This window comes from Bos indicus x Bos taurus, chromosome 1 (assembly GCF_003369695.1).
Source record: "Bos indicus x Bos taurus breed Angus x Brahman F1 hybrid chromosome 1, Bos_hybrid_MaternalHap_v2.0, whole genome shotgun sequence".
In the NCBI taxonomy this organism is placed as follows: domain Eukaryota; kingdom Metazoa; phylum Chordata; class Mammalia; order Artiodactyla; family Bovidae; genus Bos; species Bos indicus x Bos taurus.
In genome coordinates, this window is record NC_040076.1 from 51,892,206 (window position 1) to 51,909,867 (window position 17,662).

The 17,662-nt window shown below is 40.8% G+C and overlaps 1 non-coding gene across 1 annotated transcript; it reads left to right on the top strand.

The window, feature by feature from the left end:
* Window positions 1–10,054: 10,054 nt before the first annotated feature.
* On the top strand, window positions 10,055–10,197 carry LOC113899689. Its single transcript, XR_003512961.1, has one exon. It is a non-coding gene; the product is annotated as a small nucleolar RNA SNORA48 (small nucleolar RNA).
* The last annotated feature ends 7,465 nt before the right edge of the window (window positions 10,198–17,662 follow it).

Consider the following 17,662-nt stretch of genomic DNA (forward strand, 5'->3'; position numbering starts at 1 on the left):
CACCTTTAAATCCAAGGCACTCTCAAGAGTCTTCTCCAGCACCACAATTTGAAGGCATCAATTTTTCAGCACTCAGCTTTCTTTATTGTACAACTCTCACATCCATACATGACTACTGGAAAAACCATAGCTTTGACTATACGGACCTTTGTTGGTAAAATGATGTCTTTGCTTTTTAATACACTGTCTAGGTTTGTCTAAGAAGTATACAGAATAGAAATGTCCATAGCAGGTAAAAATATTTATCCACTAGCTCCCACATCCTATTGATGAAAGCTTTCCCCCAAGAACGATAACTCTCTCACACTTTCAGGCTGGGCTTGTTCACAGCACAAGTTCCCTTGTATCAGAGAAAGCTTCGTGAGGAAGGGAACTTGAAGCAGATGAGTTGCAATGAGGTAAGTCTGAGCTTGAACGAGCCCTTCTACAACAACTGCAGCTGAAATCAGAGGTGAGACAATGGAAGGTGATAGGGGCACTAGAGGTGCTTGTTAACAACTGTCAACCTACAGAAATACTTGACAGAGGTGATGCATTCAAATGAGCACAAGGTTGCCCCAGGCCTGAGTGTTTGTGGAGGCTTCCTTAGGAGGTTGGACTCCAACTGAGCCTGGAAAGAATTGATGGAATTTCTTATGCCAGAAATTTTGCAACACAGTAATATTGGAGTTTTCCGAAGTCTGGCTGTGCTAAAGGCAGCTATTATATATTCCTGTGCATTTTACCCCCATGATTCAGTCTATATACTGTTTCTAGGAGTAACATGACACTGAGGTGATGGCATTTAGGCATCTTTCAAATATCTGCCTGGGCTATGACACCAAAAAATATTCCCTCCATTCAAGTGATTTTAGAGTACTAGAAATTACAATAAAGTTAACAGTGGTTATTTAGTCCGTGTGAACAAAAAGCACAGCCGATGATAATTTAACTTAAAGATAATTTTGACAAACTAAGATACTGCCACTGAGTAAAACAGGTCACACATTTCCCTTTGAATTTTCATAGCCTACCTTATATGGAATCCATAAAACAAAAATAAATTTCTCATATTTAGCCATCATGTCAAAGTGTTTACAATCTTAATGTAAAATGCAAATCTTTCAATAAATAATTTTTTCATTTACCTCATCTTTGTTATTGTTGTCAGTGTAGTCAACTCATAACGGAATAAATAAAACTCCATTTCTCTTAAAATGTACATGATATTGACTTGATCTAAACCCATCTTGCATACTCCCTAATGTATTTTCAGACATACAAATAACAGATTTACAAATACATAAGGTTATTTGTTCATCTCCTTCCTCCTTTGACACGTACTCACTGCCACTGAAGTGGGATTCCTTACTCCTTACTCCTCTTTTCCCGCTGTGAATAATTTCTTTATAAACAACTGCTAACCTAAGTTGATAACACTATATAGAAAGGCATAGAAATATATACAAGAATCCCATGGCTGCAAATCCTATCCATTCCGCTTTTCCCTCGGGTCAGTGATGGCCCCATGTGAGTGTTCTGTGCTCTGTCCACCCCTAACCTCTTCCTCTTTCATCATCTCAGATGAAGGGAATTCCCACCAGAGACAACTGCGTACACTTTGAAGTCCTTTAAAAATGTCCTTCTTCTTTCCTTCCCTTCTCCAACTTTTGACAGTTTCCTCAGTGAAATGCCTAACTCTTTGCTCAGTAAAATGAGATAATATTCCTGAACACAATCTGTGAATTATAAAGCAAAAAACAGTTTATTGTTATCACTTACGATCTCCCCAAATAACCCAAGTTCGGACTGAGTAGAGCCCATGATATGTGTTTCAAAAAAAGAGAAAACTCAGAAGTTTCATAAACAAAGTTTCCTTTATCATTCCAAAAGTATACATAGTAGTTGAGAAATGTACTAATCTATAGAAATAGAAAATAAAATCTGTGACCTAAATCTGAGCACCCAAAATTAGCCCATTTTTTGGCTCTGTCTTTTTATCTATGCATATTTTCTTATAGGTATGGCCTTGTCTGGGCTTCCCTGACAGGTCAGCTGGTAAATAATCCTCCTGCAATGCAGGAGACCCCAATTTGATTTCTGGTTTGGGAAGTTAACTTGGAGAAGGAATAGGCTACCCACTCCAGTATTCTTGGGCTTCCCTGGTGGCTCAGCTGGTAAAGAATCCCCCTGCAATGCCGGAGATGTGGGTTTGATCCCTGGGTTGGGAAGATCCCCTGGAGGAGGACATGGCATTCCATTCCAGTATTCTTGTCTACAGAATCCCCATGGACAGAGGAGCCTGTGGGCTACAGTCTACGGAGTCCACAGAGTCAGACAAGACTGAGTGACTAAGCACACAACACATAGTCATGTCTATAATTTTGCAGCCTGCCTTTCAGTTAACATCACAGTATAAAAACTCTTAATATTATTATATACTCCCATTACTTCCTACAGAAATAATATTGCATTGAAATTTTACACAATAAAAACACCAGCACAATTAATCTCTTAAATCTTTGAAGGTATTCAGACATCCATAATTTAAAACATCCATAAATTTTTCCAACTATCCCTTCTAATTAAACATACCCTCACTCAAACTATTAAAAATAAATACATGCATATTACATAGTTTAATTTTATGGTATATAATTATATCTCAGTAAGTCCCTTGGACTGCAAGGAGATCAAACCTAAAGGAAATCAGTCCTGAATATTCATTGGAAGGACTGATGCTGAAGCTGAAGCTCCAATACTTTGGCCACCTGATGTGAAGAACTGACTCACTGGAAAAAACCCTGATGCTGGGAAAGATTGAAGGCAGGAGAAAAAGAGGATGAGATGGCTGGATGCATCACTGATTTGATAGACATGAGTTTGAGCAAGCTCTGGGAGTTGGTAATGAACAGGGAAGCCTGGTGTGCTGCAGTCCATGGGGTCACAAAGAGTTGGACAGGACTGAGTGACTGAACTAAACTGAAAGCAGATACTAAAAAATAACAGCAAATACAAACCATGTCCCCCAAATGTGATTATATTTTAATTAACTGATTGTATGACAGGATAATTTATTGAAATATTAATTTGTGTTTTGGCCTGTGCATTTTTCTTTACCTTCAATCCAGATGTTAGTCTCAAGATTTTGAATTTTCTTTCTTCAGAGGTATTTGCATGACCAAGTAAAAGCTGCATGAACAAACTTTGACTTCCAACTTGCATAAAAATCTAAACTCACTGAAAAGCTTATGCAAGGTTTCTTAGAGATGGACAGGAGAGAGGGAGTATCCTTTGAAAGTAACTAGAGGGGAAAAGGAGGGCTGTTCTCAAGTCTGGGAAAAGTTAACAGAACTCTGAGGCAAGTGGCACTGGATTGGGTATGTGGCAGGGCCAGATTCCCAGCACTAGCATAATCTGTCTCACCCAAACTTGCCATGCCTCACCAGTGTCATCAAATTATCCAACTGAACCCATAAGACAAAAGGCCCTCATGGGCTGGCACAGGTTCCAGTGGAAACTAGGGTTGACTGTGGGGTCAACAGAACGCTTCCCAGGAACTTTGTGATCTTAAGAGAACCAGGCAATTTTGCATGAACCCTTGCAGTAAGCACAGATTAAAGCTATCAACAGCCTGGAAGCCCATGATGTGGATTCAGGTTCAAACTGGCTTATAAGACAAAAAGAAATGCAATTATTTTTATGAAGAGCATTTATGTTCACTATGAGAAGGCAATGGCACCCCACTCCAGTACTCTTGCCTGGAAAATCCCATGGATGGAGGAGCCTGGTAGGCTGCAGTCCATGGGATCGTGAAGAGTCAGACACGACTGGGCGACTTCACTTTCACTTTTCACTTTCATGCTTTGGAGAAGGAAATGGCAACCCACTCCAATGTTCTTGCCTGGAGAATCCAGGGAACGGGGGAGCCTGGTGGGCTGCCGTCTATGGGGTCGCACAGAGTGGGACACGACTGAAGCGACTTAGCAGCAGCAGCAGCAGCAGCAGCATGTTCACTATGGGCTTCCTTGGTGGCTCAGATGGTACAGAATCTGCTTGCAACACAGGAGACACAGGTTCAATCCCTGGGTCAGGAAGATCCCCTGAAGAAGGGAATGGCTACCCACTCCAGTATTTTTGCCTGGAGAATTCCACGGACTGAGAAACCTGGTGGGCATGAGTCCATGGGGTCACAAAGAGTCAGACACAACTGAGGTACTAACAAAACGTGTTCACTGTACTAGTACTGCAACCATATAGACTGCAGTTGTTTTCTAAGTATCACCTCATATATGATATTACTACCCAATTTTTTAAAGTCTTTTTTCTCCCACAATGGAGTCAGTTCAGTTCAGTCGCTCAGTCGTGTCTGACTCTTTGCAACCCCATGGACCGCAGCACGCCAGGCCTCCCTGTCTATCACCAACTCCCAGAGTTTACCCAATCTCATGTCCATCAAGTTGGTGATGCCATCCAATCATCTCATCCTCTGTCGTCCCCTTCTCCTTCTTCCCTCAATCCTTCTCAACATCAGGGTCTTTTCCAATGAGTCAGCTCTTCGCATCAGGTGACCAAAGTATTGGAGTTTCAGCTTCAGATGGACTGGTTGGATCTCCTTGCAGTCCAAGGGACTCTCAAGAGTCTTCTCCAACACTACAGTTCAAAAGCATCAATTTTTTGGTGCTCAGCTTTCTTTATATTCCAACTCTCACATCCATACATGACTACTGGAAAAACCATAGCTGTATTACTCTATTTTAAACCTTGAAGGGATCTTGTAGAACTAGGACATCTCATCATTTTACAGACTAAAAACTTGAACCTGAAGGTTAAGTGAATCCTTCAGAGTCACAGTTTGAACCTGAGGTAGAATCGAGTATCCTCACTCTTAGCCAGGGCTGTCTCAAAGCAGGATCTGTAGTCATGACATTAGAGTGCTAGTAGATTGATGAGTTTAAGAATTTTCTATAGTTTGTTGTGATCCACACAGTCAAAGGCTTTGGTGTATTCAATAAAGCAGAAGTAGATGTTCTTCTGGACCTCTCTTGCTTTTTTGATGATCCAACGGATGCTGGCAATTTGATCTCTGGTTCCTCTGCCTTTTCTAAATCCAGCTTGAACATCTGGAAGTTCTCAGTTCACGTACTGTTGAAACCTCACTTGAGAATTTTGAGCATTAATTTGCTAGCATAAGAGATGAATGCAACTGTGCAGTAGTGTGAACATTCATTGGCGTTGCCTTTCTTTGAGATTGGGATGAAAACTGACCTTTTCCAGTCCTGTGGCCACTGCTGAGTTTTCCAAATTTGCTGGCATATTCAGTGCCGCACTTTAACAGCATCATCTTTTAGGATTTGAAATAGCTCAGCTGGAATTCCATCACCTCCAATAGCTTTGTTTGCAGTGATGCTTACTGCTAAGTCACTTCAGTCGTGTCTGACTCTGTGTGACCCCATAGATGGCAGCCCACCAGGCTCCCCCATTCCCTGGATTCTCCAGCCAAGAACACTGGAGTGGGTTGCCATTTCCTTCTCCAATGCATGAAAGTGAAAAGTGAAAGTGAAGTCGCTCAGTCATCTCCAACTCTTAGTGACCCCATGGACTGCAGCCTACCAGGCTCCTCCGACCGTGGGATTTTCCAGGCAAGAGTACTGGAGTGGGGTGCCATTGCCTTCTCCAGTGATGCTTAAGGCCCACCTAATTTCGCACTCCAGGATGTCTGGCTCTAGGTGAGTGATCACACCATCAAAGTTATCTGGTTAAGTTATCTATTAAGATCTTTTTTGTACAGTTCTTCTCTGCATTCTTGCCACCTCTTCTTAATATCTTCTGCTTCTGTTAGATCCATACCATTTCTGCCCTTTATTGTGCCTATCTTTGCATGAAATGTTCCCCTTGTATCTCTAATTTTCTTGAACCGAACTCTAGCCTATCTCATTCTATTGTTTTCCTCTATTTGTTTGCATTGATCACTTAGGAAGGTTTTGTTATCTTTCCTTGCAATTCTTTGGAACTCTGCATTCAGATGAATATTCAAGAAGCAACAGTTAGAACCGGACATGGAACAACGGACTGGTTCCAAATTGGGAAAGGAGTATGTCAAGGCTATATACTGTCACCCTGCTTATTTCACTCATATGCAGAGGACCTCATGCAAAATGCTGGGCTGGATGAAGTACAAGCTGGGGTCACAATCGCCAGGAGAAATATCAATAACCTCAGATATGCAGATGATATGCCACTCTTATGGCAGCAAGTGAAGAGGAACTAAAAAGCCTCTTAATGACAGTGAAAAAGAAGAGTGAAAAGCTGGCTTAAAACTCAACATTCGAAAAACTAAGATTATGGCATCCGGTCCCATCATTTCATGGCAAATAGATGGGGAAACAATGGAAACAATGACAGACTTTATTTTCTTGGGCTCCAATATCACTGCAAATGATGACTGCAGCCATGAAATTAAAAGATGCTTGCTGCTTGGAAGAAAAACTATGACCAACCTAGATGGCATATTAAAAAGCAGAGACATTACTTTGCCGATAAAGGTCTATCTAGTCAAAGCTATGCTTTTTCCAGTAGTCATGTATGGCTGTTAGAGTTGGACTATATAGAAAGCTGAGTGCCAAAGAATTGATGTATTTGAACTGTAGTGTTGGAGAAGATTCTTGAAAGTCCCTTGGTCAGTAAGGAGATCAAACCAGTCAATCCGAAAGGAAAACAGTCCTGAATATTCATTGGAAGGACTGATGCTGAAGCTGAAGCTCCAATACTCTGGCCACCTGATGCAAAGAACTGACGCCTTAGAAGACTCTGATGCTGAGAAAGACTGAAGGCAGGAGAAGAAGGGGATGAAGAGGTTGAGATGGGGATGTCATCATTGACTCGATGGACATGAATTTGAGCAAATTCCAGGAGTTTGTGATGGTCAAGGAAACCTGGTATGCTGCAGTCCATGGGGTTGCAAAGAGCTGGACAAGACTCAGTGACTGAACTGAGATTGATGAGTTATCAAATCCCACAAGGCAGCCTTGTAGCTGTCTTCTCTTTAGACAGAGATGTTGAGCTGGATCATCACCACAGGTTTAGCTGTGGTAAAGCCTGGCTTTAATGCAACTCACTTGAGGAAAGTGGGCTTTAAAATTCGTACAAATCACCAAAAATGTAATTGCAACCCAAGTCACACATTTAGCGTGGCCATTCTCCCAAGAACAACTGTAAGCAACTGTCATTATTAACGGATATTGTATAAGAAAACCACATTCTTCCCTCATTTGTTTCTTTTTTCCTATAATGATCTTAGAAAGATATATTTGACCTACATTTCTACTACTTCTATAACATAAGGATAATGTAATTCAGAAGTGAAGGACCAATGGAAACAACAACAAAAGATGCGAAAGTCAGAAATATCGTGAAATAAAAGACATATGTGCAAGGGTTAGTGGTACATAAGGGCTTCCCTTGTAGCTCAGTTGGTAAAGAATCTGCCTGCAATGCAGGAGACCCCAGGTTCAACTGCTGGGTTGGGAAGATCCCCTGGAGAAGGAAATGGCAACCCACTCCAGTATTATTGCCTGGAGAATCCCATCGATTGAGCCTGGAAGGCTACATTCCATAGGGTTGCAAGAGTCGGACACAATTTAGTGACTAAACCATCACCAATGGTACATAAAGATATGCATGTGATAATGCATATGATTATAATGAAGTAGATGCTTTTCACTAGTTGTATGTGGGTTAGAAAAATCAGTATGGAGTCACATAACTGTTCATGGTTTATCTTGACACGTGCAGAACTGTTCTTTTCATTGTCATCTTTTGCATGCTGGTTAAACACTTGTTATGCATTTTGTCACCATTGAAGCGCTTTTCCTACTCACTAACTTAGAAGCAATTTAAGCAATTTTAAATTCCTACTCTGGGAAAATAAAAATGCCATTAGGAGAAAACACATTTACTTTGATTTATTCCTACCAATACATTGTAATTCAAAATATATTTTTCTGATTACATCTTTGTGCAATAATTGCAACTACACAGTAAACTTTTAGCTGAAGGAATCAAATGTAATGTTTATCTTGTAACTTCAGTAAATTTGGTATCTTTTTGGGCTTTATTTATGAGAATATTTTTTCTCATTATAAAAATATAAATATGTTAACAGTTCTCTCTGACAGATTATTTTGTGATATTACCAGGTCACAAATGTTGAAGTTAAAAGTTCAGAAATAGGGATTTCAGGGACAAATTAGAGGTATGATCATAATAGATTAAAAATACTATATGTAAAATAGATAAGCAGCAAGAAATGACTGTATAGCACAAGGAATTATACCCATTAAAAGTGAAGTTGCTCAGTTGTGTCCGGCTCTTTGCTACCCCTTGTACTGTAGCCCACCAGGCTCCTCTGTCCATGGGATTTTGCAGGCAAGAATACTGGAGTGGGTTGCCATTTCCTTCTCCAGGGGATCTTCCCAACCCAGGGATGGAACCCAGGTCTCCTGCATTGCAGGCAGATACTTTGACCTCTGAGACACCAGGGAAGTCCACATCTTATAATAGCTTATAATGGAATATAATCTGCAAAAGTAGTAAATCACTATGCTGTACACCTAAAAAATCAAAGTGTTAGTCACTTAGTTGTATCCTACTCCTTGAGACCCCACCAGGACTGTACCCCACTGGGCCAGGGTCTTTTGTCCATGGAATTCCAGGCAAGAATACTGAAGTGGGTTGCCATTCCATTCTCCAAGGGATCTTCCTAACACAGGGATCGAACCTAGGTCTGCTGCACAGCAGGCAGATTCTTTATCATTATAAGTCAACTATACTTCATTTAAAATAAATGACTTTTTACCTTTAAAAAAGTAAGAGAGGTCAATGCTCAACCAGCAGCCCTGGCAAGACCTCATAGGGTTGAGGACCTCTGAGGAGTTTTCTCATCTCAGTATCAGGTCCTGAGTATTGTGGGATCAAAAACCTGATTTTGTCAAAGTACCCAGACTTGATCAATTCAACTAATCTATTTAATAAATTCTCAAGGGATTAATCTATAAACCCAGGTGCAGATTTATTTCTTTATAATAGTAGTAAGAACTTGGGCTATGAAGTCATCAGTAGTGGTTTCTGATCCAGGCTCACCACTAGTAACTCTGAGGGCAAACTGCCCTCTAAATTTCTCTGAGACTCAGTATTTGTATCTATCAAATGCAACTGTCATGAGAATTAGAAGAAATGTATAAAGTACCTAACACAATGCCCAGTTCTCAGTGAGTGCTGGTTATTATCATGAGCATGACTGTGGAGACGACAACAAAAGAGGAGAAGGAAGAAGATGAGGGAGAGGAGGAGACAAGGATGCAGGAACCATAAGGATTAGACTTATATTAGTCAATCAAAGACAGTCTAGAGATAATTAGAAGGCATTTGCTTGGTAGAGAATCAGATTTAAGTGAATTGAGTAGAATATTATAAAAGCTTGGGCCTTGAAGCCATGAGGATGTAGTAGATCCACCACTACTCTAGGGATATGGCTATTTGGCAGACAGGATAAGTCGTTTCTATTCCGGTACCTAGAACAGTGCCTAGCAGATAGTACTTAATAAAGAGTTCATGGATAAACAGGTCGAGTATCCCAACCCCGAGGACAGCAATAATTTCTTTGTCTTCGGTCCACCTATTTCTGGACTCAATACAGGCATTACTCTCTCCCATTTCTCTTCAGTTCCCACACTATATGACCACAGAATTTCTTCAGTAATGTAATCAAATGTTTCACAGATTTCCCCATTACATCAATCACATTTAGACATTGTCTAATTAAACTCAAATCACTTTGTCATTCACTGTAATCATATTTCAAAATTCTGTGAGTTCCTCATTATAACCGAACAAGTGCTTAAGGTAGAAACTAGCTAAACATTCCTGAAAGTCATGTTTTCCTTTTCCTGGGCACACAGCTAGATTGTGTCTCATGCCCATGATTGAGTTTTAACCATTGGTAAGTGTGCACAAGTGATGTACATTTCTTCTTTTCCTGGTCCGTAAAATCTTCCTATTTAAAATCCAGCTCCCTTGTCCCTGGCCTGGGTAGAGTGGCACCTGGTTGGTTGGTTGATGGTGCCTGTCTCATATTAGTGAGGGACAAAACAACTCCTTGTTTATCCCAGCTTGGCTTTTGCTCTGTGCCCATGCCTGGTTCACGCCCTGGACACGTGGGAAAAAAAAAGTCAGCTCCCTATCTCCCTTTGTCCAGATGAATGTAGAGAATCCTGTGGCCCCAGGAGATGGTAGAATCAATGAAAGGAAAAATCTGGGTCTCTAAATAATCACACGGGCCAAAGTCTGCCTCTCTCCTCACCATCACATGCACACATATCAACCTTCATTGGGTTGTGATGTGAATGAGAAACATACCTTTATTGTATCAAGTTACTGGTACTTGGGGGTTATGCTTATAGCAGTTACCATATTCTGACTAATTTAGAACAGTAATCATGTCACTTTACTGATTTTTCTTTTAAATATGTATAAATGTTTCTTGAGAATATTAAAAAGTATATCTTGAGAACTTGGAACAATTCATTTTTTTCTCCTGTGTTTCATATTTACACAGTTACCCAAGCATGTTCTCTTTCTTTTGTCCTCTTAGTCACCCATATCACACCAAATCAATCAATCAGCAATCAATTCTGCTGCTAAATATTCATTACTCTTCATCCCCACTATCTTTACCTTGTTTATTAGACCCCTGAGTTTCCCACCTGGATCGCTGAAATAACCTTCTATATCTTCTACTTGTCTTCAGTCTTTTATTCCTTCATCAGCCAGACTTTGCCAGACTGGTCTTTCTGACATGAAAATCTGATTCCATCATTTCTTTGCTTAAAATTCAGTAATTCCCCATCACCTTCCAATTAATATCTAAAGAAACTAGCCTTCTTTTAGATCCTCTTTGCTTACATCTTCCTTATCACACACCCTAAGCTATTAAAGCTCAATGATTTCCAAATGTGAGCTTAAAATATCTGGTCTCCCAGGCATTACTGAAAAGAGTTTTGGAATTTAGAAGTGGTCCAGGCATCATCTGCTGACTAAACAAATTATATAGCTTAAACACATATGCATTGCCACTGAATTAACATGCATGCAGTATATGTGAGCTACTTTTATCACCATCATTGTCCAAATGTATTTATTTGCTATTATGATTAATAAAATAAAATTCCTTTTGAATGAAAGTATTTGTAATATATTTCTCAGTTAGAGGATATTAAATAAAACTACTGTCATGTGCATTGGAGGCCCAATATTTTCGTGTTAAAAAGGGATCCGCTCGACTATTTGGAAACTACTGCTGTAGGCAATCCAAACTATTTGCAATTCTTTGAATGGGCAGTCACATTGATTCTGTACATGTGGTGGATTCTGTGGTTTGGCTTGATCAACCTCCATCCCACCTTACTTAGAAGTAAGCAAGCATGCCTTCCTGTGTTGCAGAAACTAGAAAGCTAATGGCTTTCTTTCTTAAAATTTTTTGCAGCAAGAGCTCTGAATGCACAAAATAGATGTGCTCCTGTGAGATTCAGAAATTTAAAACAGAGCTGAGGCCATGTTCCTGCTCTCCTGGCTGTCTTTCTATTGGCAAGCAATTTTGCAGAGATCCTTTGCTCTTAACAGTCCAGTGGCAGCAGCATCAGGACTGCCTTCCTGATCCTTATCAGAGAATGACAATGTATTCTTGGTCTGAAGCAGTCCAGTGATGGCCTCAGTGGGACAGTACTATAGTTTTGGGGAATCACTCTTGGTAGGCCAGCCTACAGCCTATTCTGGTCCTTTCATGATTTTGTCCTAATTCCCCGTGAATCTTTACTCTCTTAAAATGACCATATTGCTTTCTGTTTCCTGTCCTGAACCCTGATGAACACAAGTCTTGGAAAATATTGCTGTAACATGGAATCGTGTCCCCTCTCAACCCCTCATACTCTTGCTCTCAGTTCAAGTGCGTTCTTTTCTAAGAAGCATTTACCAACTCCTGTAGCTGAGTCAAACACCTTCTTTTCTGTCCCAGTCATAATCCTAGGATGGTGCTTCTCACTACTGTACAACAATGGTCTATATTTGTCCATTGTTGTTATTGTCTAGTTGCTGAGTTGTGTCTGACTCTTTTGGGACCCCATGGACTATAGTCCACCAGGCTCCTTCTGGCTATGGGATTTCCCAGGCAAGAACACTGGAGTGGGTTGCCATTTCCTTCTCCAGGGGATCTTCCTGACCCAGGAATCGAACTCACGTCTCCTGTATTGGCAGACGGATTCTTTACTGCTGAGCCACCAGGGAAGCCCTCACATTTGTCCATTACTTTTCTCTAGAAGTTAACTAATAAAGCTTCTTTGTGTTACTCATTTGTTCCCAGGCTAGTACACTATAAGGGCTCATGAAGTGAATGAATGAAGAAATAGGAATGTCCATGAATAACAACTAACAACCCATAAACAAGGAAACACAGTAGTATGTGAAAGGACGTGTAGTTTTTCTTGCAAAATGGTACCATGTGCAAGTATATTTAAAATAAAGATGGCCTTAAATGTCATATATTCTCCTTAGACCCTTAACAAAGGGTCTTAGACCCTAAACAAAAAAAAACCATATGGGCTAGACCAAAGATTGGCGATTTTTCTCAGTAAAGCTCCAGACAGTAAGTATTTTAGGCTTTGTGGGCTATATGATCTTTGTCACAACTACTCAACACAGCCATTTTCAAAAGAAAGCAGCCATGTTGCTAGTTTGGAGACACAGGAGGCACAGAGACTGAAGACAGACACAGGCCGCTCCAGACGGAGAGCTGACAGGTTTAATAAGCCACGGTGAGGTGTGGTGAGGAAAGTCACGTGAGGTGTGGTGAGGAAAGTCACGTGAGGTGAGGTGAGGAAAGTCACGTGAGGTGAGGTGAGGAAAGTCACGTGAGGTGAGATGAGGTGAGGTGAGGCGAGGCGAGGCGAGGCGGTGGCCATAGGTCTCCACACCCCCCGTCAGAATCTTGAAAGTTTATACAGAGACCTTACCTGGTTCAGTCAGTCATATATTCAGTCCTTACGGTCTCAACATCTTAGTCTCCCAAGGCTTAGACTTAGAACAGCTCTCACTGACGGAACGGTGGGCGGAAGGACATTCCAAGACAGGGGAGTGTGTGCGGCACCTCCAAATGTGCCGGACCCACGTACCGGTCAACCCGCGGTCACGCCGTTTCTGTGACCTTCCTCAGCACATGCACACACTCACATAAAACACGTAATTTATAAGTAGTGGGAATGGTTGTGTGTGGTCCTGTAAATCTTTTTCTTTTCTTTTTTTTTTTTTGGTCCTGTAAATCTTTATCTGCTGCTGCTGCTAAGTCGCTTCAGTCATGTCCTTCAATGCATGAAAGTGAAAAGTGAAAGTGAAGTCGCTCAGTCGTGTCCGACTCTTAGCGACCCCATGGACTACAGCCCACCAGGCCCTCCGTCCGTGGGATTTTCCAGGCAAGAGTACTGGAGTGGGGTGCCATTGCCTTCTCCGAAATCTTTATCTATGAACACTAAAATGTGAATTTCATATAATGTTCATGTCAAAAAACATTCTTTGGGGATTTTTTTTCAAGCATCACAAAAATGTAAAAAATATATAAAAATAGGTCAGGGTGGGAGTGAGTAATAAGAGTAAGCATATTTGGCCTGCAGGCAGTGGTTTGCAAGTCACTGGTTTAGGAGATTAAGGAAAGGTCTTGGTTTATAGTTTGGAGTGACTTTATTATTATTATTATTGTTTTTTGGTATATCTTTGTATGTCTTTCAATTTCTTCTCATGTAAAATGAAGATTATATTATATAATAACATATTACTAATATAATTAATTCTGATATTATAATAGAACTGGACATGGAACAACAGACTGGTTCCAAATAGGAAAAGAAGTATGTCAAGGCTGTATATTGTCACCCTACTTATTTAACTTATATGCAGAGTACATCATGAGAAACGCTGGGCTGGAGGAAGCACAAGCTGGAATCAAGATTGCCGGGAGAAATATCAGTAACCTCAGATATGCAGATGACACCACCCTTATGGCAGAAAGTGAAGCAGAACTAAAGAGCCTCTTGATGAAAGTGAAAGAGGAGAGTGAAAAAATTGGCTTAAAGCTCAACATTCAGAAAACTAAGATCATGGCATCCAGTCCCATCACTTCATGGGAAATAGATGGGGTAACAGTGGAAACAGTGGCTGACTTTATTTTTGGGGGCTCCAAGATCACTGCAGATGGTGATTGCAGCCATGAAATGAAAAGACGCTTACTCCTTGGAAGGAAAGTTATGACCAACCTAGACTCTGGTAGTTGGTGATGGACAGGGAGGCCCGGCGTGCTGCAGTTCAGGGGGTCGCAAAGAGTAGGACATGACTGAGCGACTGAACTGAAAATGTTTTGAGACCTTAAGGACAGGGCTTGTCACTTGTAGATCTCTTGAAGTTTCTAAGTACTGGATTAATTTAAGTGTTTGACAGACAACATCTAATAGTAAGGCCTTGAAGTTCTATGTGTTTGGCAAAACTGTCAGTGAGCAGTATGTGTTTGGCAAAACTGTCGGTGAGCAGGTAAGAGTATTCTCCCCTTCATTTATTGCATGAAAGGGAAGGAGGCAAAAATAATATGTAGAAGATTACCACCCCACTTTTGTTCCCATCCCAAAATGGACAAATCACCTTAATTGCAGTTTTCAATAAAGGAGATGTCAAGAGATTATAAGCCCACACATTATACCTGTTTTAGTTTCTAGGAGAAATTTTTTCTTGGAGTTTTTGAAAGACTCAAATTAGAGAGGTGGAAGGGACACCTCCCTCTACTCCCAGTTCACAGGTGAGAATGTCCTGGACGGAGACTGTTAAAGGGTAGTTAGTGGCAGGACACCACAGTGCTCTTTTTACTTTATCAGGCTTTAAAAATAAATTATGCTGCTTTCTTTTAATAAAAATTTTCTAAGGTTAGGTCTAATCATGGGTTTATAACTAAATCATGTTTTTTCCTGAGTTGCAAAGGATTTGTGTTATATAAAACACAGAGATATAGTATAAGAAACCCAATTTCTTATTTTTTATTGATGACACTAACCATCACCCAAGACCATAAACCAAGGATTGTGAGGGATGAAGATTCTATGACCTTAGAGACTGAGTCCAAAAGAGATAAGCAGAAAAACCGTTCTTGCCACCTAATGGGCAAGCATCACTAAGCTGCTTTCTACTGCTCTCCTGTTGTATTTGAGAAATTAAGGAATAACATCCTACTTCTTTTAGGCACTCTAGCCTCTCATTTTTGCCTAAAACTGCTCAAGTATAGTGAGCTCTGCACAACTTCACAAAAACAGGGAGTTCCCACCCACTCTGTGTTTGAACAACTCAGAGAGACCTATCTTGATCATCTTATTTAAAACTCGAACAACTCTATTCTACCTCCAATCTCCATTCCTTGGTTCTTTTTCCATAACACTGACCCCACTTGGCATACAACATGATTAACTCGTTTACTAGGTTTATTGGCTATTACATTTGTCCCCTCAACTAGAATGTAAGCTCCCTGATGGAAAGGATTTCTGTTTAGTTCTCTTGATTGTTTACCTCAAATTGTGCCTTGCACATAACAGGCACTCAGGAAATATTTGCTGAATTAATAAACAAAATTGAGAAAGTGAAGACTAGGGAATCAAGGCACATCTTGATATATCACATGGTTACACTTGAAAAAGATTTGGACAGGATGTAAAGAAATGATGGGGACAGCAGAATCATAAGAGGGCAAAGGAAAAGAACATTCACTGAGTGTTATGACATGCACGGGACAATAAGATATGCCCATTATCTTCTTATCACAGCTGCTATTATCCTCATCCTTACAGTTGATGAAATGAGGCTAGATAACTTGTTCAGGTTCATACAGCTGGTGAAGGGTAGAGCCAGGACTCAATACTCACACCTGACTGCAAAGTCCATGGGTGTCACCACTGCTCTGTAACAGACTATGTGATGCCACCCCTATGAACCACAGTGCTGGTGCAGCCAGCTCAGCACACAGACCTGATTTTATTAAAGTGGTAAATAGACAGGTTTCTGGTGTAAGATACTAGCAGATTCATGCTGAAGAGGTTTTGCTTTTCAAATTTACCACATAAAGGATGTCTATTTCCAGTAAGGACTTCCCCCATGGCACAGTGGTAAAGAATCCACTTGCAATGCGAGGAGGATGCAGGAGATGCAGTTTTGATCCCAGGGTTGGGGAAGATCCCCTGGAGAAGGAAATGGCAACCCACTCCAGGATTCTTGTCTGGAAAACCCCATGGACAGAGGAGCCTTGTGGGCTACAGTCCATAGGGTTGCAAAGAGTCAAACATGACTGAGCGACTGCACACACTGAACACACACACACACACACATTTCCAGTAAAGCCAGAAGCATCTCCTGGCAGTCCACTGGTTAAGACTACACTGCCAATGCAGGAGGCATAGGTTCAGTCCCTGGTCAGGGAGCTAAGATTCCACATGCTGATGGCACGCCCCTCCCTCCAAAAGTAAATTGGAATTGTTTCATCCATGAATTAATCCCCTAAACCAGGGAACTAAAATATCAAAACTTGTCCTGTTGCCTGGGCAGTAGACAATGGCTTAGTGAGTTAACTATTCGCAGGTTCAACATATTGGGGCAGCCAGCATCAGAACCTCTGGGGCTTACCTGCCTCTTTACGGGCAATCACTTAGGCAATATAAAAGTAGAGATTTCCTCCTCTTCTTCATAGGCATCTTTCCTTTCCTATTCCTCACACCAGAACTTGAGTTGACACTTTCGTACATATATATTTTTTCAGTTTACAAATTGGAACATAGAAATATAAATTTTACTGACTTCATGGCTAACAAATTTCTAGAAGCAGAATGAGACAGTAATCACAGGTATCTGGCTGATGTGATCAAATGGGTCTGGAGTAGTGATCAAAACGGAAGTGTTAGGGCTAGATAGGTTAGAGATGTCATGGGGATATATGCCAAGGATACCTGAGACTTTAAGGACAGAGGGAAGTGGGGGAGAGAAAGGTCAGCTTTAACCAGTTCGATCATGAAAAGGTTTGCATAAACCAGGAGATCTCTATGGATCCTAATCACACACTTATTCACATTTGGTCCGTCCTCAGCTCTTCAGTAACAGGGATAAAGTAAAAGTTTAGCTGTAACCACAGCAAGCAGAGGAAGACAATTGTTTCTGAAGACTAGAAGAGACAGTAAATCATTTTTAATTAAGTGATTTGGAAAGGTTGTTAAGGCATAAAGAACAAATAGTTTTGTGTCCTGTGAGTATTAGGGTGTGTCCCATAAATGTTTCATATAAGGTACTATTTAAATAATAGGCACATCCTGATGGAGTCTGTGGAGCAGAGCTGATTTGTGAAGCACCATCATTTATGTGGTCATGTCATTCTTCAGCTTAGATGCTGATAAAAATAAGCTGGGTTGGGATATTTATTTAAAATTTGGAGACTTCCTCACATGTCAGGGCCAGGAATCTGAATTTGTAACAAGTCACTTGGGTGATTCTGATGAACCACACTTTGAAAGATGTCATCAAGACTGCAAAGTGCTAAGGATGCAAGGGTGCTGCTGCTGCT